General features: G+C 44.2%; 1 long non-coding RNA gene across 1 annotated transcript; it reads right to left on the bottom strand.

Annotated features, from left to right (window-relative positions):
* Positions 1–210: 210 nt before the first annotated feature.
* On the bottom strand, positions 211–22,391 carry LOC146188969 (uncharacterized). Its single transcript, XR_014707614.1, has 5 exons — positions 22,217–22,391; positions 21,749–21,923; positions 6,815–6,974; positions 6,327–6,426; positions 211–3,356 (listed from the first exon to the last, which is right to left on the bottom strand). It is a non-coding gene; the product is annotated as an uncharacterized LOC146188969 (long non-coding RNA).
* Positions 22,392–22,778: the final 387 nt, after the last annotated feature.

Genomic DNA, 22,778 nt, shown 5'->3' with positions numbered 1-22,778 from the left:
TTTTTTGCGGACACTCTCCTGACTGAGCCACCGTGCGTGGAGTGCCACCTGGCTCTCTCCTGGGGCCAGAAGAAGACTCCGTGACCAGGGTCACCACAGGGCCAGGAAGTCGAAGAACAGTGACTGCAGCGCCTTCGCCTCAACTCATCAGAATTACGGGGGTGGCGACTACAACCACGGTCTTGCTGCTGTCAAGTGCACATGCACCATCACAGACTATCGCTGAGCTTCAAGTCACAAGTGAAAAATTGGTCATCAAAGATAGAACATACAGCAGCACCGTCATCGTTGGGACGCCACAGGTGCTTGGATATCTGACGCCATCGACCGTGACGTCATCGTTCCTCTGCCCTATAAATTCGGCAATGGCACGCGCGCCATTGACATGCAAGCGAAAATGCTCGCCATTTCCTGCCGCTACGGCGACACAGAAAACTTGTTTTGAGCTGCAGCGGTGGCTCGAGCGGCGAGAGGGAAGCAGTTCCAACAAGTTTGAAAATTTTCGCTCTGTCGCTGCTGCTCGTCGCTAGCATGTGAGCGAGCTGGCCTTATGACGCGACATTGTTACATACTGTGCAGTGCTACAAGATTGTGTGACAATCACATTGCGGGCAGCGACGCTTCTCCGATTCCGCTGGATAATGGCACCGTTCTTCATGCCGACTGCAATCGCGTATGAATTGACACCGCACCTGTCACTAACAGTGACACATCAGGCTACGCTTGATCAACTGGCACCGACGCAGGCGACAACACGAAAGACAGCGCTGTTCGCCGATGCAAGTGGTGCATGAAACAGCCTCCTATGCAGTAATTGACCTCAGCATCGTGAACGTCCTTCAGGATGCCGTGCGGTGCAAAACGTGTTGCGGATGCGTGAGGTTAATTACCAGCAACCAGAGCTATGGCCTCACTGTGAAACTACTCGTGCTGTGTGACAACTGTGGTGAGATTTCAGCCGAGTGGCACTCACGGAGGGTTGATGGTGAGAAAAGATGCAATCCTTTCGAGCTCAATACTCTGGCTAGTCTAGCAATGCTGCTGACCCGTAACAGCCAGACAGCAATGAATGATATCTTTTTGGCAAAGGGGTTGTCGTGGCGCGGGATTCATAAGACGTTTAAACAGCCCCAGAAGAACACTCTACAACCTGCTGCTACCCGAACAGCCGTGGCCGATATGGCACATTCCGCGCAGGCAGTGGCAAAGGTATACGATGGCGTGTTTTGGGCACAGGAGGAACATCACCGTGTGCTAAGACGGCACATGGATGACGCGTGGGCACTCATCACAGGTGCTGGTGCCATGGTGAAACTCTTGACTTGTATGATTATGTAGTGCTATCCAACTTTTGTCTGGGCTGCGAAACTGGCCCCAAGCCGAACACCGATGGCTACGAACTCTGGAAATCACGCCACCAGTGCCAAAAAAACACCAACCGCAAGGATGGTCAAGTGGAAGTAGAGGCAAGTGAAATTCTATTTGAAAGAAATTTGAAAGATATTTGAAAGATGCCATGGGGATAGTCGCACATTCAATGCCCTTCAAGATGCGAAAATCTACGACTAAATTGAAACAGTCAAAGAGGATTGCATAAACCACGCGCACAAGCGTATGGAAGCAGCTTTGCGAACCTCTTGCAGAGGCACAAGAGTGCAGGAAAGCAAAGTCTTGGTGGTACAGGAAGGCTCAGAGCTGATCTAGTTTACAAGCTGGCAGTATATTGTGGTCGAGCGATGAGATCAAATATAGGTGATGTGGATGCCGTGATGGCGACCATATTAACACATCACATCTACTGATGACTGCCTCAATCACAGTTTGTGTCCTACTGGTGACCAGTCTTGGTGCTGCCATAGCTGCAAAGGCAAAAAAGGAGCCGGAACCCAAGCACAATTAGTCTGTCAAAAGATGTGGCTGAAGCACTTCTGTTTGTTTATAGTCGCTTATCAGAGAAGAGCCTACTGCAGAGGTTGCATTCGGGGAAAGGCCCAGAACTCAAATGAAAGCTTTCACTCGATCATCTGCACTTTGAACCACAAAGCGGCACTCATCGCTGTTTGCTGTGGAAGCAGCCACCCCAGAAGCTGTGCTGCGCTTCAATGTCGGATGCAAGCATACAGCAGCGGCAATTCTGCAAGAATGCAACACAAACGTGACAACAACTGGCTCCAGGAGAGCTGAAGAAAAGGACTTGCGCCGTAACACACGTTCTGCAAAGAAGCGGGCGACCTCACTTGGCTTTGCTAAAACAGCAAAAAATCACCACGACAGCATGCACCCAGACTATCCTAGTGAGTTTTGAAAGCATGAGGTCTTTGGTATTGTCTTTCCTGATTAATTGCTGCGAGGCTTGAGTATTTCTCAGAATCCCCCAATTTTGGTGAAAAGTTGCATTTTTGAAAGACCAATATCTCTGGTCCTGTTCTTGCTATTGCTATAAATTTCTTTTTCTAGAAAGGGAACCCTGCGAGTCTTATTGGAAATTGCCAGTGCCTTGACATTGCTCTCAAATGTGTACGACGAAGCAACGACACTTGCGCAAATACAAGCGGATGTCTTATCCCGCAGGCACAAAATGAGGCAAGGCACAATCTATGATTATTTTAAAGTTGATCAGCCGAAAATAAAGTTCATTTTTTTCATTTAACCATTTTTTCGGACTGTTCATTTATTCGGACATTTCTCCCGTTCCCTTGAAGTCCGAAAAATCGGTCGGCGACTGTATCCCCAATGTTTGCCTTAGACTCATAGACTGTTAGCTCCTTTCAAAACTGCATGTCAGTAATCAGAGAATCATTGCAGTTTTTTTCGGTGGATCTTGGATGGCTTGCAGACATTCCTCGCGTATCAGTGTCATGCTCTTTTACCAGTGAGCAAGATGTGACAGGAGCGTGCTGGGCATGGCATTTAAAGGGTTTAAGAACTACTTGCTGGTCAACATTTACCTGACAGGCAACCGTGAATCGATATAGATCACCTCAGGTTCTTTATTCCACACTAAAATGCCAACACAAGCGTGATTTTTTTTTTTTTTTTCATTCTATCTCGATCAAAACGGAGTTGCCACAGCTAGGTGCGAGCCCACAAACACGAATTCAGCAGCCATCATTACTGTGTCATTCATTGTCTCCAGCACCTCCAACAAGAAGAAGGCTAGTGGGCCACTTTCATTCCATAACAATAAAGCCTGAACTCACCGAAGGCCGCTTTCGTAGTCCACTTAATGCCGCAGCTCTCACTGTCAATCAGAAGGTGTCCTACTCGAACAAGGTCGTTCACGAGGTTCCGGGGGCGGGCTTACGACATAGCGACCCTGGCACGGTGACACCATGGTTGGGCAGCTACTGTCAGCCCTGCAAGGTGAAGGGCACATTAAAGCAAAAAAACAAAATGTGCTAACAAAACTGAGCAGCTAACGGTACGGAGGCAGAAAATGGTGTCAGAGATGAAGTAATGCATTTCACAACTGCAAATTTATGCTTCATGCAATTCCTTTGTTACTCAATTAGATGTCATCTGTCACAATGCCAGAAGCCACATTTGACCCAATCAATAGGGTGCGACCAAAAGGCTGAAGCCTTCAAAGACAACAATGAGAGCAGAAATGAAACATCAGAAATGAAAGCAGAAACATCAGTGAACAGAACATTGAGCGTGCAAGGAATACAATGAACTCTCGTTACTATGAACACCACATTAATACTTTTCAAATTAAAGAATTTTTAAGAATCCCCGGCAGATTTGCTATGGTTTCAATGTAAAACTATTTCAGAATTACGAATTTCAAAATAGCGTATATATCAGAATAACGAACATATTTTATTTCTTCTATAATTTTTGAACATCAGTATTACGAAATTGGCTAAAATTAACAGCGCCGCAGCTTGCAACTCTCGCGTGAAACGAAACAGAAACCGCCGTTTGTGTGTGCATGGTCAGTGGACTGTAGCTATCATCATCAGGACATCTAGGACCAGCTCCTAGCTGCCTGCGTTTTTTTTTCTTGCTGTGTTGTGTGCCGTACGTGGCTCGGTCGTTCGTGTGTTCGCGAGTGTGGGACGGTATTTTTTTTTTGCCGCAGATTATCTTATTGAGAAGTTTGTGCGAGATTGGCAATGATATTAGCCAGCGAAGAGCCAAGAAGATATGAACGCAGCTGCTTTCACAGCAAGAAATCAATGCAGGGAAAAAGCGATTCGGCCTCTACAGACAGCTAGTATTGCCTCACCGACTGCCGCGATCATTATGAAAGACTGAGACAAGATTTTCAAACCTCAGGGAGCATTGAAGATGGGGTCATAAAAAATTCCGATGTTTTTTTTTTGTTTTTTGTTTTTGCACATGGACAAAGTCCGTACTTCCATCGCTCAGTGGAATCACGCATGCAATGAGGTGTTCCAGAAAATGGAAGGTTATGTGCTGTAGTGGTGTAATGTAGTGCGCGGTCGTGTTTGCTGCACGCGGCAGAAGAAAATAATTGATTTCTTCAAATAAATCATCTTTGGAGTTAGTACAACCTTTTCACTTGAGGTTTTGCTTGTCTACACGTGTCTACTGCCAAGGTACGTCATTTTCATACCTAGGTTCGCCTACTGGCTTATAATCACAAATTTTTCATTACAACAATATTTCAAAATAACGAATGATTTTTTGCGGTCCCGCAGCATTCGTTATATCGTGATTTGACTGTAGATCATGCGGCATCATGGAAGATATCAAGTGCAAAAATTGCAGGAAGATAGCTATTTCAAGCTAATTCAAAGAATCTAAGGGTTATGAAAGGTAAACCTCACTGAAAAACAATTTGTTGGAGGCACTCGGATCTCTCTTAAGTGCGGTAAGGTGAAAGCCTTTCCTGTGACTCTTTGCAGTCATTTGAGTCTTTTTTCTTTTTGCTCCTTTTATATTTTTTTCTCTTACTCCTTACACTTTCTTTGGTATCTTTTTTTTTGTTTTTTCACTTTTTTTTTCTCCTTTAGTAACTTTATCTTATTTTAGTCTTGACTGACTGTTTTTAGATTTGTAACGCAGTGACGAGGCCAGACGTTAAAGCTTTGCAACATTTTTACACCTTTTTTGCAGAGTTTCGACCTCTGCACACTATATTGACATCCTAGGCTATTGTGATGTTGAATTGACTTTTTTGGCTCCAATTAATTAATTACTCCACATCAACAAAATTCTGCACATAAGCATTTTTTTTTTTTGCCCTTACCTCATGAACCATTCTTTTACTCGTCAATTCATTTCTCCACAATGACGGCGTGACACCTCCGTGGACGCACAAATCCTGTCCACACTCATGAGCCTATAAAGGCCTTTGCCTTAATAAACAGATCCTTAGGGCTGCCTCCAGGGAAATGAGAACACATAAGGCAAGTGGAAACGCCCTCAAGGCACGATTCCATTCTCCCAACGGTAGGATCTCCTGATGTCACCAGGCAATAAAAAATATATTGTTAAAAAAAAGAAAAGCGCAACTGAAGATTGCTCTTCTCATCACTTCTGTGGCCCAATAGATTAATGTTACGTTTTGAAACGACGAAGCTGTGGTTCGATTCCACTCCCTGAAATAATTTTTTTTTTTCTGCTCTTTCTTTTTACGTTTCACGTCCAAAAACAAATTACTAACGTATCTCGGGGGTGTGTTCCCATTTAGGCTGCATTTTGTGATGTTTTTGATCATAACCAGCCGTAAAACATGCCGTGTACAAGCTGGGAGGCAGCATCAAATGCCGTGGTATGGCAGCGCTCGCACTATTCGTACCCCCGAACCATCAAGCTAGGAGGCACAGAAGTTGCCCCACTGGTGCCAAATTGCATGAACATTGTAATCATGCAGACAACAGCTACCTAACTGTTCAAGAAGTCTCCAACTCGTCCTTTTGCACGAACCTTGCAGTAGCAGCCATTACTAGCTTCAAACACCTGCCATAGCTTTGCTCAAAACACTTCCGGATTAATGGGCCTTCACCAGCAGCAGATATTGGACGATCATGCTACACGCTGATAAGCGGAATTCAGTTCTAGTTTCAGCTTCAAATCACCTTTGCTGCCATGAGACACGCTAACGTCGCATCCACACATTGCACACAATGCAAAATGTTCACCTTTTCTTGATGCCACGAATCACAGATATACAGAAGTTTAAGGACGCAAAAACTTCTGCAAATATCAATTCTTGGGCTTTGATAGCCCTGTGACTTAAAGAACATCAAAATGTAACTTTACAATGTGTGCAGCATACAAGCGGTTTAGGGTTACTAAGCATACACACAAGAAGCTGCAACGCCAAGCATGACATGCAATTCAGCCACACCTACTTTGGATTTGGGTTGGATCTGGATTTGATCAGCTGCTTCGCAGACGATGCCCACGGTGCTAGTGTGGCCACTATTGATGACATGGGCAATTATAACGCACCTGCAGATTCAGTGGCGATTAACGCTTTCATGCAAGGGTGGAGGAAACTTATCAGGTGATATAAGGCAGTGGTCCTAAAATCAGACCCTTCATAAGAAAATCGAGAGCCTCCTGGGCAAATAGAAAAGTTTGGCATGCATGGCTCAGCTGCCAGTGTTACGATATGTAATAAACGGCATAGGCATCATCAGGAGGGACATGCTTTGTCTGCCTCTTTTAGCCTCTCCTCAGAGGCATATTGCATGCTATGGTCAAAAAGAACACCACTACCACATCTGCTACCTACTGCTGTATGCTGGCCACAGGTGAAGGCTCCATATGTCAACTGGTAAATCACACAGAGCAGTGCAATGCTTTTGTCTGAGCAGAGAAGGTTGGTGCTATTTACCTGACCAGAAAGAGTGGGAATGGCGACTAATTCCACCTGGAAGCGCTGTCATGGCCTAAAGGGAGAGTGCTTGGCTCTTGTTCACATCCTGGACCTCCAACGCTGGTAGAACAGTGGATGGCCGCACACAGCTGCCATCGCCAAGAAAGCCACAAGGAACCTGCCCAGAAATAGCAGGTGAAACGAGGTCACTGGTTAGGACACACTGTTTGGTGGCATCGACGTGTCAGCTGTAGGGCCATAACAAAGAAATGGAAAGAGGACAAAATATTAGCAGATTAGCCAGCCACACCACAGTGCTACTCTCATGTTACTGAACTTGTGCATGCGGCAACAAATCTATAAGGGAAACAGTGTACGAAAATCACCATTCCCAGCCTTCTATTAGACACACAAACAATGAGTGCAGTGACTAAAAGGTGAACTGAATTTAGGGAATTACAAATATGACAACCTGTGCCGGGTCATATACCCTACGCAAAGAAACTGCCTGTGCATACTGTCCACTGTTTGTAAAAAAAGAACCTTCTGTGTTCAAAGCTTAACAGGAAGCGATCTGGCCTGTGTCGTAATCACCCTTTCCATAAGTCTTAGTTCACAAGGCTTTCTTTTCTTTACTGCAAAAACAGTGCTTTAGTACACTTGGCCCCACCCCAGAAAATTACTGTCTGTTCAAAAAGCCTCCAGCCCAAGTGAGCAGACTCCATGTTCAGAAGCTACAACTAGCAGCTGCCATCCTCCTATGCCACATCTAGTGTGTTGACTGCCCCCCCCAGCCACTGCTGCCCTGCATATTATTCCCCGTCCGCCCCCCCCCCCCCTCCCCCCATACTGTCAACCTCTAGGAGTGCCATCCACCCGCCTAACCTTATTCTCCAGAGGTTTCAACCTCCACTAGCTACCTGTGCTTCCTATGCTAGTGAAGAGCAGTGTCATATTGGGGCACTGGGCTGCTCTTGACACAGGAAAGAATTGATGACTGCCCCCCCACAGCCCGGTCAAACCGGTTTCTCCGAGGGTCATGGAATAGTCTATAAAATATCACAATGCTTAGCACTCTTCGGGTACCACCTGCCATATATGATGACACCGCTTTTTCTTACAACCATGTACCCCGCAACCATCATCTGCTTGGAGCCGTAGTGCCGGAAGACACATAAAATGGCAAAGCAAGGAAGGGCAAGGGCATGCCCACAATTCCTGCTGCCGCAGTGAGCCTCTTCTACTAGGCTGTTCTGATTAGTAAGAAGCAACCCCTGCCAGAATCAGCTGGCATTCATTGCCACCCCAACAACTCGCCACTACGTGTTCTTATCCGCTGCATATTTTTTGCATAATATCTGTAATAGCACTTATTACTTAATAAGCAACTCAATATGCACAATAATTAATTGTACTCGTTACTTTCAGAACAAATAACTGTTGAGGACATTAAATAATGGCACATCAATTAATTTCAAAAGAGCCCTCCTTGAGACAGTACCTGAAAATGGAAACGGGGACAATTGTAATACTTGGAAAGTTACAAATCTTCGTCACCCAAATCCACAAGCACACAGCAGATAGAACAAGCGTCATCAGAACTGGGACACATGACTTCATTCAAGAGGTTGCTTCCAACGGAGCAGAACAGCCAAGCAGACTACACATCGCTTGAGCAGCATGATTCCGCCCTCACGCTCGTTCCCTTTCCCAATTTTCGTTTGCTTCAGCTCGGCGCTGCTGCATTGGGCAATCGATGGTTGCGCAGTACTGTTAGAGAATTGGCTGGTGTAAAATACAGCCCATGCAAGGCATAGCAGTAGACAGCAGATCTACATGCACAGCAAGCAAGTGTTCAGCGGTGACAGAAGAGAAAAGAGCAAGCACGAAGAGAACAACGGGATGCAGTACAACATTCACCAGAAGCTTTAGAGCTAAAGGAAGTAAGCTTTGGTTTACTAGCACAAAAACAACTGAACGTTCCATGCACCAAACACAAGGGCCAGGCTTTTCTTTCTTCTCATTATAACACTACACTGAAAGAAAGTGTTCCTAGAGAGACAGTGCTTCTTCTCATTCCATTAGCTTAAAACTTGTTTCATACCAGCTTCTGTACAGGTGCAGAATGTACAAAGTGGTTCTGCCCTTAAAGGCTAGAAACAACACGTGGCCTTACACATGCATTTTCGACACATCGCCAAGAGAGACAAAATAAGATATTTTATTTGCGAAAGTGCAGAGAACTACCTTTTTGTAACGAGCTCAAGCACTCCCCATAATATCAGAATATTGCTTGCCACTGTGACGGCTCCACAATGACCACATATGCCATTCTCTTTTTTCACGTGTAAACTTGTGCGTCCAATACATGAGCAGCTGGGCAGCAATAAACTGCTTCAATAAAAGGCTGTTGAAGTACGCATGATTTCCACACTCCCAGCATGAGCTTCCTGTTTAAACCTGTTGGTTTCTCCATTACTCCGTTTTATTTACCATCGCTGTTATTGTAATGCTTCATGCAGACGTCCTTCTACACCATAAGCACCCTTAATTTTACACATCAAGGTCAAACCCATTGTTTCAGGAGATCCCCCCAAGTTGGAGTAGATTTGTAATAATGAAGTAATTACTCATCAACATCCACCCTAGTGCAGCGATGTGGCTCCCCCTGCAGGAACGGTATACAAGTTTTTCAGAAACTTCATAGTCAAAGAAAAATTCATCCTTGTCCAAGGTTCGATTCCAGGACCAATGCATGTCCGGGGCAGTTGCTGTACCAACTGAGCAAACCAGGATGGCCAACATTCAGATGGCGGGGACAGTGAAATGATCAAAAACTTAGCCAAAGTGGGGCATTTGCCGGTCTAATGTTAACTCTACAGCATTCCTTTGTAGCCCAATGGCTCTGCTCAAGTGGATGTTAATGAGTAACTACTCTTTTATGTCCATTCCCAGCAACTGACTACCTCAGCGTGCTTCTTGCTCTCCTCACGCAAGGGTGCACGCGCTTGCGTTTCAGATGATACATTTCAGACTTCAGATGATGCATTTGTCTACACGGACCTGTAGGTCAAGCTGGCCATCTATAATATGAAGTCGTTGCTTCGCAATGCGCTATGCGATGTGCATCACAATGTGAAGTAATCTGTCTTCTCATGAGCCAACTACTGTATTTACTCGCATAATGATCGCACTTTTTTTTTTAAATACTGACAAATTTCGGGGTGCGATCATTACGCGGGGTAAATTTTCTACAAAAAATTTTTGAGCACCGAAAACGCAAACAAGTTGCAGGTCAGACGTCTTAGAACATATATCTCGATTACAACCAAAAATAAAAGCTGAGTAAGGCTTACCTTCGCAATAAACACGCACATTAAGCATCACATGGAGTGCACAATGCCCATTTATTTTTTTTCGTCAGTACTCTAATCAAAGTCTGAATCCTCGCCATCCTCGCTTTCACTGCTGCACGACTCATCGGAAACGGCAGTGTCGTCGCTGGGAGCATCTTCACAATCCCACAGGAAGTCATCTTCCGTTCCATCCAAAGCGTTAGATATGCCTGTCTTCTTAAAACTCTTAGCCACTACCTTGTCGGGGATACTGCTCCACGCTTATGTGATCCACGAGCACAGCATCTCCACGGATGGCCTTCTAATCTTTCCGCTCGGCGTCAAATCATGCTGGCCCATCGCCATCCACACAGCATAAAGTCGTCCAACGTTGTCCTTGAACGGTTTGTTCAAAGACACGTCGAGAGGCTGCAGCAGCGAAGTCAGGCCGCCAGGAATGACTGCAATGTCCGTGCGCAGCTCTTTCAGCTTGGCACGCACGCTGTCCACAAGGTGACCCCTAAAACTGTCCAAAACCAGAAGCGAGGGAAGCAGAAATGCTCCTGGTCTTCTTCCCCAAACAGTCTTGATCCAGTCGACCATCAGGTCTGCAGTCATCCACCCTTTCATCTGTGCACATATATGGATGCCACGGGGAAAGTTTCCCTTCAGAATAGTCGTCCGTTTGAAGATCACGTATGGTGGCAGCTTCCGCCCGTCGGCCGTCACAGCAAGCATGACTGTGCATCGCTGTTTTTCTGCGCCAGACATCTTCACGAGGACGCTCCGAGCACCCTTCTCGTTCACAGTTGTATTCCGGGGCATGTCGAACGTCAGTGGAGTTTGATCGGCGTTTCCAATTTGCGACATGAGGTAACCGCATTTTTCGCGAAGCCTAGTGACGAAGTGATGGAAGTCTATCACTTTGCTTTCATACGCGGCTGGGAGCCACTGGCACAACGACGTCCACCGCCTCAGGGAAAGTCCATTCTGTCGCATAAAGCGAGTCGTCCAACCGGAGCTAGCGCGGAAATCCTTTGCGGCGATTCCCAGCTTCCTGGCAGTTGTGCGCGCCTGTGTCTGTATCATTTCTAATGACACTGCACAACCATCCTTGCACAGGTCCCTCACGCATTCTAGGACCGCCTCCTCAACACGAGGGAACTTGCCCGTTTTGAGTCCACGGAAAGCCTGCCGTGTCTTGTTCGTAGCCATCAGCTTCTCGCGCTGCTTCTTCCAATAGCGCATCCTCATTTCGTCCACGCCGAAATGCCTACCAGCAGTGCAGTTGCCATGCTCCAGTGCATAGTCGACAGCCTTGAGCTTGAACACGGCGGTGTAACTGGCATACCGCCCCATGGTGAAATGGCGTAAACTCGCACAAAAACACAAAGCACGCTACGATGCTGCCGAATTGCAAAATGGTGAACGCCGCAAAGCATGGAATCATGGGAACTCCAACGTTACTAGACTAGGTTGGGAACTCGTCGGAATGCATTCGCTGCGGGATGACTGCAGATCAACCACCAGGCGGCTCCATGTTCGGGGTGCGATCATTACGCGGGGTATTTAAAAAATGGAATTTTGACCTCAAAATTCAGGGGTGCGATCATTACGCGAGTGCGATCATTATGCGAGTAAATACGGTAGCCCCTAAGCAAATGCTGGTTGATTCATCGCAGATAGCAACAGTACAAAAATAATGCTGCAGGAATCAAATGTCCGCTTAAGAGCAACAGTTTATCAAAACTCAATATCTTTTACGAAATACACAAAAAGAATGCTGCTGCTTCAACAAAACGCTAAATCAGCAGGCAGCGAACTTGTGGCACGTGTGCATTTCTTCTCTTACTGCCCCCTGCTTCCTACAATTTTTTTGCGGTTTCGTAGTGGCAAGCTGCCCCCTCCAAGACTGCACTGTCATTGTTTTACGCTTCTCCGAAGTCGTTCATGACCTCATACGCGTCAACAGAAGACCACAGCATGCCACGTGCTGCAAGACGGCACATCTCCACGCTTCTTTGCGAGGAATAAGAGCCATATTTTTATTTTTCATATTCTCATATTCATATTTCATATTCATATTCTTAATCCCATTTTGGTTCGAGGTGGCCCGGTTGCCGTCTTTGGCCCAATTACCTCCTGTAATCATTTCACTGGTAAAATGAAACTAGGCTGTGCACAGCCTTCGGCACAAGCTCAGTTCGTTACAATGCACACAGAGGTTATGATGTTATGACAAATTCTTTGTCTAAAACCTTTCGACTGCTCTGTCGCATAAACATTGTGTAGGTGACTGTGAGGCAAATATGCACTTTACACGTCTCCTCCTGAAGCATGCCTGCAGCAGTGGCTCAGTTTATCCGTGCTGCCTAATAGGAAAATAGCAGGTTTTCAGCTTCAATCATGTGAAGTGAAAGTTTTGTCGTACGTGGATGATGTACCGTATTTCACCATTCCAAGCACACTCATTTCACAAGAAAAATTTGCTGTGTTTGTCCCTTTCTTCCTCTGGCCTTATGCCGTTGCGCTGCTTCACTAGATATGTCAGACCAACTCGCCCACCAGTTCTTACTGAAGAGGAAGAATTTATCTTGCGGAGGCTAGACGGCCAGGCAAGAGTGAAAAACTTCAGACAGGAAACAGAAGGAAAGGGACAAGGCAAAACTGGTTGATTGTGGCCACTGTAATTGCGCTATTAACTAATCTTTTGAAAAAATGTTTGTGGCCTTGCGTTATTGGGTGCGAAGTCACCGGAGAAGAAAATATTTTCTACTGGAAGGTGGACCATGGACCTTTAAAGGAAGACTTACCAATCACGCCTAATGGTGTTTGCTCTCTGCAGGTCAAAAAAAGGTGCTAAGAGGTTTAGAAAGGAGTCAAATATAACAGTACGGATACGTCATTGTATTTTGAGCACAACAATTCCAGGACGATTACGATACTTCCTGTGTGAAATTTGAGGACAGCTATTTAAGCCCTTTTGTGATATATTTATACAAAGGATTTCAGAGATATGCATGTGCAGTTACAAAGCACTTCAATATTCTCACGAGGCAAAGAGAAAAAAGAGATGCCGCGAGAAAGCGGCCTTCTTCTCTCTCCTCAGAGGAATTCTCTTTAGCTCGTTCGTGACTCTCTCGCTCGGACACGCCAACGGCAGCAATGGCGACGCGGCTCTACCACCTAAAGAGCACATGAGCTGCGCTTTAAAATGACGGTGGGGTACCTACCGCGTGATAACAGCACTGAGTTTCCACAGTCTTTGGAGGACGAGAATGCAGGTCACATGCACAGATGAAAATGTTCACTCTAAGCGTAAAATTGACAGTGTGAGTCAAGCGGAAATCACATGTGAGCGAAAAAGTGAGCGATGCGACAAGGCGGCGCAGCGAAAGCGATCATGGTTCTTTCCGTCGCCTACTGGGGAAGACGCATGCACGCGAAACCGACGGCAACGCGAAACGACAACAGCGCTCAGTGTTGCTGGCATAGCACATCGCAAATGTATTCACAAACGTAACAACAGTAAAAAAAAAAATTGCAAGAATTTAAGTATTTTGCGACGAAATACAAAATAAAATGCATTTACAGCACACTGCATTGGCTTTGATATTTTTGACATGCGTTAACTTTACAATAACAAGTAGTCATGTTACCTTTTGTTTTTTTTTGGTAGAGTTTTCGTTTTTGCCTTGAAGAAGCGTGCGCGCATTCGCAATCTTTTGCCCGCGCAAAATGGACAGACGCAGGAAGCTCGCAGCACTGCGGTTGCTCTTGATCATGAAAAGAAAGAAGGCTTTTGCCTGGACATGCTGGGTGCGGCCAGTCTGGCAGCGGCACGCCGAAGAAAGCGAGTTTTTCACAGCGGTAAGTTGTTTCTGGCAAAGAGGTGAGTGCAGCGCAACTTAAATACTGCAATACGTCCTTGCAGATGAAGGTGATGAAAAACGGAGATCCGTCGCTGTTCCAAAAGTTCAACCAGATGTCACCAGAGGCATTCGACTTTATCCACGAGTTAGTAAAGAGTCGCTTGACAAAAGACTGGCTCTGCAGAGAGTCCATATCGTCTGGCAAGCGCCTCGCCCCGACGCTGCGGTAAGAGCACGTGGTTTCAAAAGGTACTCTGCGAACTGCTTTTAAGAATTCAGTGCCCGACGAGCGGATATTGTGCAGGAACTTTGTTTAGGATCTTCCACTGTGGCTTAATTTCCCATATTTTTATATAAAGAAGGCATGCTTAAATTAATACTTTAGACCTAAAGTTGTATCGAGGACTACAGTGGACGCCAAGTTAGAGGCAGAATGCTCTAATTAGTTATCTGATTTACAAAATGCGTTTTTACCAATAATTGTTTTGGGAGCATGTTGTACATTTTCTTGGCTAGCAAGGTAACAAAAGTATTGTGCCTCTTATCTTGATTTCGCTTTAGCCCACAATATATATAGCCTCAGGGCTAAAATAAATCTCAGCCAAGTTCCCATTTTATAAAAATTTTGGGCCTTCAGAAAAACATCTTGTATGTATAGTCTAGCTGCTGCACAGCAGATTTTTAATGGCAGCGAGCTGCCTGTGAATTAGGATAGAAGTCTCATCATGCAGCTTGCTGCCTAAAGTGGTTATTTTGAAGCCCCATGTTTCATTACAAAGAAAGTTTGTGGCTTCACAGACTGGTTGGATGACGCCCAGCAATCAGAACAAAAAGTGTGAGTGTACATGTGTTGTAACTTGCTGAAATGCTTGTGACTGTTCATATTTTCAGATACCTGTCATCAGGAATGCTAATAAAAGATGTCACAATGACGTTCAGGGTGGGGATCACCACGGCCAGAGAGGCTATACACCTGACATGCAAGGTGCTCTAGCGGATGCTGACCCCTATATATATAAAAGTATGCAAACTCTACCCTCGTCCATAGGTCAGCTATGATACATGCGTTTCATTTTTGATTAAGCACTGGTCTTTAATATTGCAGCCTCCAACGCAAACGAAGTGGCTCCAATTCTCTTCAGGCTATTGGAGTCTGCGGCAATTCCCCAACTGCCTGGGAGCAGTGGATGGGAAGCATGTTGAAATTAAATGCCCCAAGAATGCTGGCAACCTTTATTTCAGCTCCAAGGTATGAAAGCAAAAATATTTAGATGAGATGTAGCATTTAAAGGTTATAGCCTATTTGCTACAGTGCTGTCAAGGCCCAAATTGATGAGCATTGTAGAAAGGGTCATTTGTCTGCAAAACAATCTCATACAGAACTACTGCAAGAAAGTGCAAGACTCTAACAGCTATGAAAAATTTTTATATATATGTGGAATGAATACAAAGTGCTTGAGCAGATAAAAATAAGGGGCTTGTTATGGCAAGTCTAATTATGCAGACATTGAAACAAAGATTAAATATGTATGTTAACGGACCGGCAATAATTTGTGGCGGACATTATTGCCGGTCCGTTAACGTACATATTTAATCTTTGTTTCAATGTCGGCATCTTTCCTCGTGAGATGCAAGTTTCCAAAGTCCACATACTTTACAAAAAAGGAGATAGAAATAATCTAAATAATTACCGGCCAATTTCCAAATTGCCCATTTTCTCAAAAGTTTTAGAGAGTGTTGGTGTCATTTACAGATAAGCACAATATAATACATGACTCGCAATTTGGATTCCGAAAAAATCGCTCTACAGAACTTGCTCTGCTAAACCAAAAGGAATACATCCTTCAGAACTTTGAACAAAACAAGTGTCTTAGGAATATTTGTAGATTTTAGTAAGGCTTTTGATTCCCTAAATCGAAACTTATTGCTGAAGAAGTTAAAATTATATGGTGTACGTGGCCTCGTTCTTAATATGATGAAGTCTTACTTTGAAAACCGTAAACAATACGTATCTTTGAATAACTGTTCTTCACTGACTAAACCAACATCATTTGGTGTCCCACAAGGAAGTATTTTAGGGCCTTTTCTCTAACATTTTCATAAATGATATAATACAAATCGATCAGTCCGTAAAATACGTAATCTATGCTGATGATACCAGCTTGTTTATTGCAGATAGTGACAGTGAAGCCCTTTTCCGCCGTGGGAATCAAGTTTTATCTAAGCTAACCGACTGGTCACTCAGTAATGGATTAACTATAAACACTAAGAAAACAAAAGCAGTAGCCTTTCGAACAAAAGGCAAGCATTTAGAACAAGGCCACACTATCTTCCTAAGCGGAGAACCATTAGATATTGTAAGTAGCATCAAAACATTAGGAATAATTTTTTCAGAACATATGATGTGGGATTTACAGTTTGACTCCGCAACAACTAAGTTAGCTCGTACGACAGGTTTGCTTTATCGCCACCGTGAAGTGCTTCCGTTTAATGTAAGGCTTCTGCTTTATCATACACTTTTTTTGTCTGCTGCGCGCTACTGTTTCCTCGTGTGGGGAAATAGTACACGCACTAACGCAGCAAAAATTATTCGTGTTCAGAATAAGATTTTAAAGTTGTCTCAAACTCACCCTCACAATCTTCAACCGATACACTGTTACAACAAATGAACGTGGTAAATATGGAACACTATTATGATTTCTGTTTGTGTAAAGCACTTATTAAAGACAAAAAGCAAAATAACTTCTTATCACAGTTGGCTAACATAAGCAAAAACTGTCAACCATACCATACGCAACACAAAGAAGAATGGGAAGTGCCTTCATCAAGGACAAACTAGGGAATGCAAATGCTGTCAAACATTATTCCCAGATTGTTAAACAGCCTTGCTTCAAATGTAACAATGCACGATTATATTAGAAATATTAACGTGTTGTATAGTTGATTTGAATTGTCGTGTTTTCATCCTGCTATATGTAAATTTTTTTTCTATATGCTCTGTATTTTTTTTTTTCTTTGCAACACTTCAGTACAGGATGTAGCTGCTTCTTCGCAGTGTAAAATTTGCATGTAATTGCTATTAATCTGTATTATTTCTATTTGTAGCTGTGTTTTTCACATCTGTGTTTTTATTTTCTATTTTGTTTCACGGAATGCTTTTACTGTCTGCCCTTGCCCTTATGTATTAGGGGGCGCGAGCTTGTCAAGCTGTCGACAAGGCAGCTTTTTTCTCTCGCCCCCTCATGTGCTTTCAAGTACGTGAAATAAGCGAAATGAAATGAAATGAAATGAAATAAAGCCATGTAGTCTCCACAAAATTTCACAAAGCAGTAAACGGTGCTGCCATATTGGGCAGTGGGCTATGCTCGTAGCATAGGAAAGAGTGACAATTGCTCACCTAAACCACCCAGTCGGACCGATTTCTCAGGGTTGTGAAAAGGTTTACAGGAGAATGTTCATTTATCCTGAGGAAGATATCGCACAAAGGTCATCCTATGCCAACTGCTCACTCCTGTGCTCTGCATCCAAGCCTTCAGTGTTCATATTTCTACTTGTTTCCGGGCGCCCATTCCATTGTTCTCATGGTGATTGTGGACAGCCAATACCTATTCCAGCTTGTTGATGTGGGTGCACCTGGGAGGTTCAGTGATGGGGGCATTTTTAAAGACTCCCCCATTGGCCAACGGCTACATGAGGGCAAGCTTGATCTGCCTCATGCAGCCCAGCTGCCAGAGTCAGAAAAGGTCTGCCCTCATGTATTCGTTGACGATGAGGCCTTCCAGTCGCGCCCAGATTTTATGCGGCCACTGCCAGGGAGCCACACAGATACTGAAGAAGTGGTGTACAACTATCGCCTCAGCCGTGCAAGGTATGTATAACAATACAATTTCACTCCTTTTAACGGGCTTTTCATGCAATGTGGTGGCATTTTTTCTTAACCTTGGTCAAGCGAGAACATAATAGGAAATTCAGCTGGTGCTGTTTTGGCTTCATTTTATTGCTGGTTATTACAGACATGCTGGCTTAAGATATTTTCAAATTGTTAGAACAACTGTATTGAGACACAGAATGGTTTTGCCTGTTATTGTTAAAAGGTTTACATTTGCAAGCAAAAGGGTGTTTTTTTTTGTTTTTGTTTTTCACAGAAGGTGTGCAGAAAATGCCTTCGGGATCCTGGCTTCCTGGTGGCGCATATTTGAAAGGCGGATAAACTTGGAGCCCGAAAATGTGGACAACATAGTGAAAGCCACATGCGCACTGCACAATTTTCTCTGTTTGGAGAACATTGCCAGCAGCCATTACTGCCCTCCTGGCTACGCTGACAGCTCTGACCCCTTCGGGAACATCCACGAACGTCCCTGGAGGGAAGAAGCAAGGTCAGCGATGTTGGAGCTGCAGCGTGCGAGGGCACGAAACTGTGTACAAAGTGCCACTGTTGTGCGCAACAAATTCAGCTATTTTTTTTGTAATGAGGGTCAAACGCAATGGCAGTTGCTTCTGCCTGGTGTGTGAGGAAGCCATAAGTGTTCGCACTTGTGGCTTCCTGAAACACAGAAAGGGGGAAGACTGAGATAAGACAAGCATTGCCTACAGCTGAGTTTCAGTCAGTGCTTGTCTTGTCTCAGTCTTTTCTCTGCCTGTGTTTACTGCGTTATTGTTCCATCATGACAACAAATTTGGTTTGTGGGGTTTAACGCCACAAAGCGACTCAGGCTATGAGAGACGCTGTAGTAGAGGACTCCGGAAATTTCGACCACCCGGGATTCTTTAACGTGCACTGCCATCACACAGCACACAGGTGCCTTCTTATTGCCTCCATAGAAAAACTGCCACCATGGCCAGGATTCGATCCCACATCCTTGGCCACATCAGTCGAGTGCCTTAACCACTGCACCACCATGGCAGGACACAAGAAATTTTTAAGGAGAAAGCTTTTAATCGCCTATAGTGATGGCGGCGTCCTGTCCCACTACAGCTTTCAATCAAGTGATGTCATTAACTGAAACGCACATAATTCTTGTCTACAAGGAATCGAACCTCCATCCCTTAGATTCCCAGCTGAGCACTTTAACAAACCGCGCCACACCCAGTATCGTGAAATGCATGTCATAATTCTCCTTGTCTACCTTGAGGATGATAGTAGTGATGACAACGAAGCTACAATTAGGGATACTGACAATGATGACCTCATTCTTTATGGGTAGGAAACAAGATCTTTGGAGATCTAGTGGCAGGTCTTTTTTTTTCAGTGTTCTCCGCTGTATGTACCCATACTACGCCTAAACGCCCCAAGAAGACGTGCTTGATGGTTTTGGGCTTCCTGCATAAAAAGCAATGAACACCACAGGGAACGTAACGTCCCTTTTCCTCCAGTCAAGTTTTAACCTTTCGACGCGGTGATGCTGATGAAATTGCACTGCATAAGGAAGGCCTGCATGGCTGCATGACACGCGATGTTGATGTACGGCCGGCACACCATTACTTCCGAGAGTCCATTACGAGGTTCGTGAAAACCTACAGGAATGTGTACCTGGCACCTGAATAGGTATCAATAATTGAACATTGAACAGCTTGAGCACATGAAGCTTAAAGAGGATTCTTTTTTTTTTTTCCTGGAATTTATTTTTATTTTGCATGTGAGCCCGGGTATGCAGTGTACATGCTTATCAGTGTGTGTCCTTTTTGTGTTGTACAAGCTCTCTTGTTTTCTTTTTTTTTAGCACTGCTATGCCATGTATTCAAATTCTAAAATATCCCCTGTCGGCACTTTGTAGGAGGTGAGGACTAGCCAAACTGCTGCTGCTGCAGCTTTCTGTACCACGTGTTCCCTATAATTAAAAGAATTGAATGAATTTTTAAGCAGACTGTTGCTTGTGCTTGTTACTACAACACCAGTCACTATATCTACATTACTAAAATAAGGAAACTGTAAGTACATCTTTTATTGCACAAGAGATGTCAGAGCTCAAAATCATCACTTTGACTCCAAGTGACAATACTGACTAAATTAAAATGTATAATAATAGGAACTTTGATTATTGGCAAAAAAATTGCAAATATGGCAGCAGCACGCAGCTATCACAGCAGCACAGATGTTAAACGGGATGACAATTTTAGACCCTTATTGCCCAGAAATACAGATGCACGAGTTCTAAATCATCACTGTGACTCCAAGTGACAATGTTGACTAAATTAAAATGTATAATGATAGGAACTTTGATTATTGGCAAAAAAATTGCAAAGATGACGCCAGCATGCAGTTATCACAGCGGCACAAATGGCCATTTTAAAGTGGATAACATGAAACACTGACTATTGCTCACAAGTATGGCTGCTTCTGTGGAGAGTTAAAGCACTGGTGGTTTGATCATGCACAGAAATGTAAACATTTAAATAATGACCTCCAAATGCAAAGTATGAAACACTGAGTATTGTGCAGAAGTATAAATGTTTGAGTACAAATATATTACAGGAGTTATACCTCTGTCACACGAACACTTCCGATCCTCATTGAACTCGATCTGCATTGAGGCTTTCAAGAAGGATTGACACACCCAGTACTACACGGGCATTTTCAATGAGCACTGAGAAATTTCCTTCACAGAGTAGATGAACCAAAGACCCCTTTCGAGTGTGCTTGAAATCTCAAGAGCGATTGAGGAAGCAGCTTGAAGTCAAGTAGGCTCGAGCTCGATTCCATTTGAAAGTTGCCGTGTGACAACTTCGATCTGCATTGAGTTGAATGCAGATCGAGCTCAATGAGGATTGAAAGTGTTCGTGTGACAGGTGTATGTATATAGTAGTGGTATAGTTGGCTAACACATTTTTAAAAAAAATAATAATAATAAAAATAATGTCATAATTATTGCACAAAGATTCGAGTGATACCACTCATATATAATGAAAACTTAAAATCAAGAAAAAATACGGGCAATACTATTTCATACCCACCAAAATAAATTTTTAAAATACAGGAAGTCTTGCGCCCCCCCCCCCCCCCCCCCCCCTCCCCTACACAAAAAAGTGAGAAGTCCCTGCACCAGCTAGTCATGCACAGGATGAATGAGCTAATTAGTCATCCTGGTGGAGCACAGGATAAATGACTGACTCATTTATCTTGGATTTAGCCAGCTACCGTCTGAAAGACCGCCAACTGCATCTCGCTCCACAACCTTTTAGGAACTGTTCTCATTTTTGCCAAAAGACAAGAGCCGAAATGGTCTAATTCATCAGGATTATTTCTTAGAATATAACCAAGTTTGTCGATTTGATCGTCATATCTATCCTTTTTGTTTGTTTTTTTGTGGGGCTCAATGCAGCTGGGTGCTTCAGGTAGAAGCTCAACTCCTGCACTCATTGCTGGAGTTGAGCTTGGTCCAGGCCTTAAAATAGACACAAAAATTCCCCCGCTATACATATCAGCAAAAATCTGCCGAAAATTTTGTGATGGTTCAGGGTCATTCTCTGCCATATCCTCGGCCTCTACATTGAGGGGTAGGGGGTCCAAGTTACTCGAGGTTCTGCTGTGATGTAAAAGGTGAGTGTAAACTCTACTTGCAAACAGGTAAATAATGCCTTAGCAAGTTTAAATGCACTTCAATACCATGGACAGTCTGTTTGATTTAATTCAGGCAGTAAACACAAATAGAATTCGTTTGAGCATTGGCAGACTGCAAATACCATTGGTATATATTTGTGCTGTTAAAGTGAAATAAATCTGCTGTAATCATGAGAAATTGACTTACGGCCTGCTGAGCCTTGTGTCCCGCAGGAAACGCAACTGCTCAAAGTATGGCCAGGTAGTATCGTCTTCTTGGACATCGTCCACCCCAGTTCCACTCTTTCTTGCTGGGATGCGTGCTTTAAAAACACGCCGGAACGCGTCCCGCAGGTTTTTCCATCTTCCCTTTACTTCTGGAACTGCGAAGGCATAAAGAGCACATGCAGTTTAAATCCGCCACAAGAAAAAAGCCTGTACCGTATTTCTGTGAACAGTATAATTCTAGTTCTACATGAATGCTTTCCTTGTCAGGCATATCTGCTACGCGGCAGCGCGCATCCTCTAGCAAACAATAACATCGCTCGAGGACAGCTAAGACCACATGCATGAAACATAAATGAGCTCTTTCACTTCGTAAACATCCAGTCTGCGTACGGAAGCAGTTAGCAGTCAATGAAACCAACTCAATGAAATTGTCTACAAAACTTCTCACCTGGTGCACCTACGGCGTCTGCTACTCGGCGCCAAGCCGCATCAGAATGGCCAAGATGTTTGTAGTATGTGTGGTGCAGGTCCCAAAGTATCGGCTCGCACTCTACGGCGTCAACAAGGCGCTCATTTAAGTTTTGTTAAGCCATCGTTGTACGAAGCGCGAATACGCGGCGATCGCAATGCTATACTACAGAGCAAAAAAAAAAAAAAACGCGTGAAATGACCGGCAGTGGTACGCTGATCGCGCATGCATTTTCGGGCAAACGAGTGAAATTTTCTACTTCGGAGATCCGAGCGACGAGCCAAGCGACACATATCTGTTCGCGCGAAGTCTTCGCGCGACGCGTGTCGCCGTCGCGTGAGTTTTCGCGTACATGTGATTCAGCCTTCATGTGCTGGACGTTTTCAGAGCTCAAACTCTGCCGCCCGAATAACTGAGCCTGTTTGATAATATGGCTTCTTTCCTAGTTGTGCTTACTTTGTGTTAAAGCAGGTAGTAAAGGGCAAAAAAAAAAAAAAAAAAAAAAAAAGGCAAGTAGTGAGACATATTTGCGTCCTTCTTC

The sequence above is a fragment of the Amblyomma maculatum genome, chromosome 5 (genome assembly GCF_055883805.1).
Source record: "Amblyomma maculatum isolate TAMU_Amacu chromosome 5, ASM5588380v1, whole genome shotgun sequence".
NCBI classification, from domain to species: Eukaryota; Metazoa; Arthropoda; class Arachnida; order Ixodida; family Ixodidae; genus Amblyomma; species Amblyomma maculatum.
Note: the sequence above shows the minus strand (reverse complement) of the source record. Positions and strands in the feature narration are given on the sequence as shown.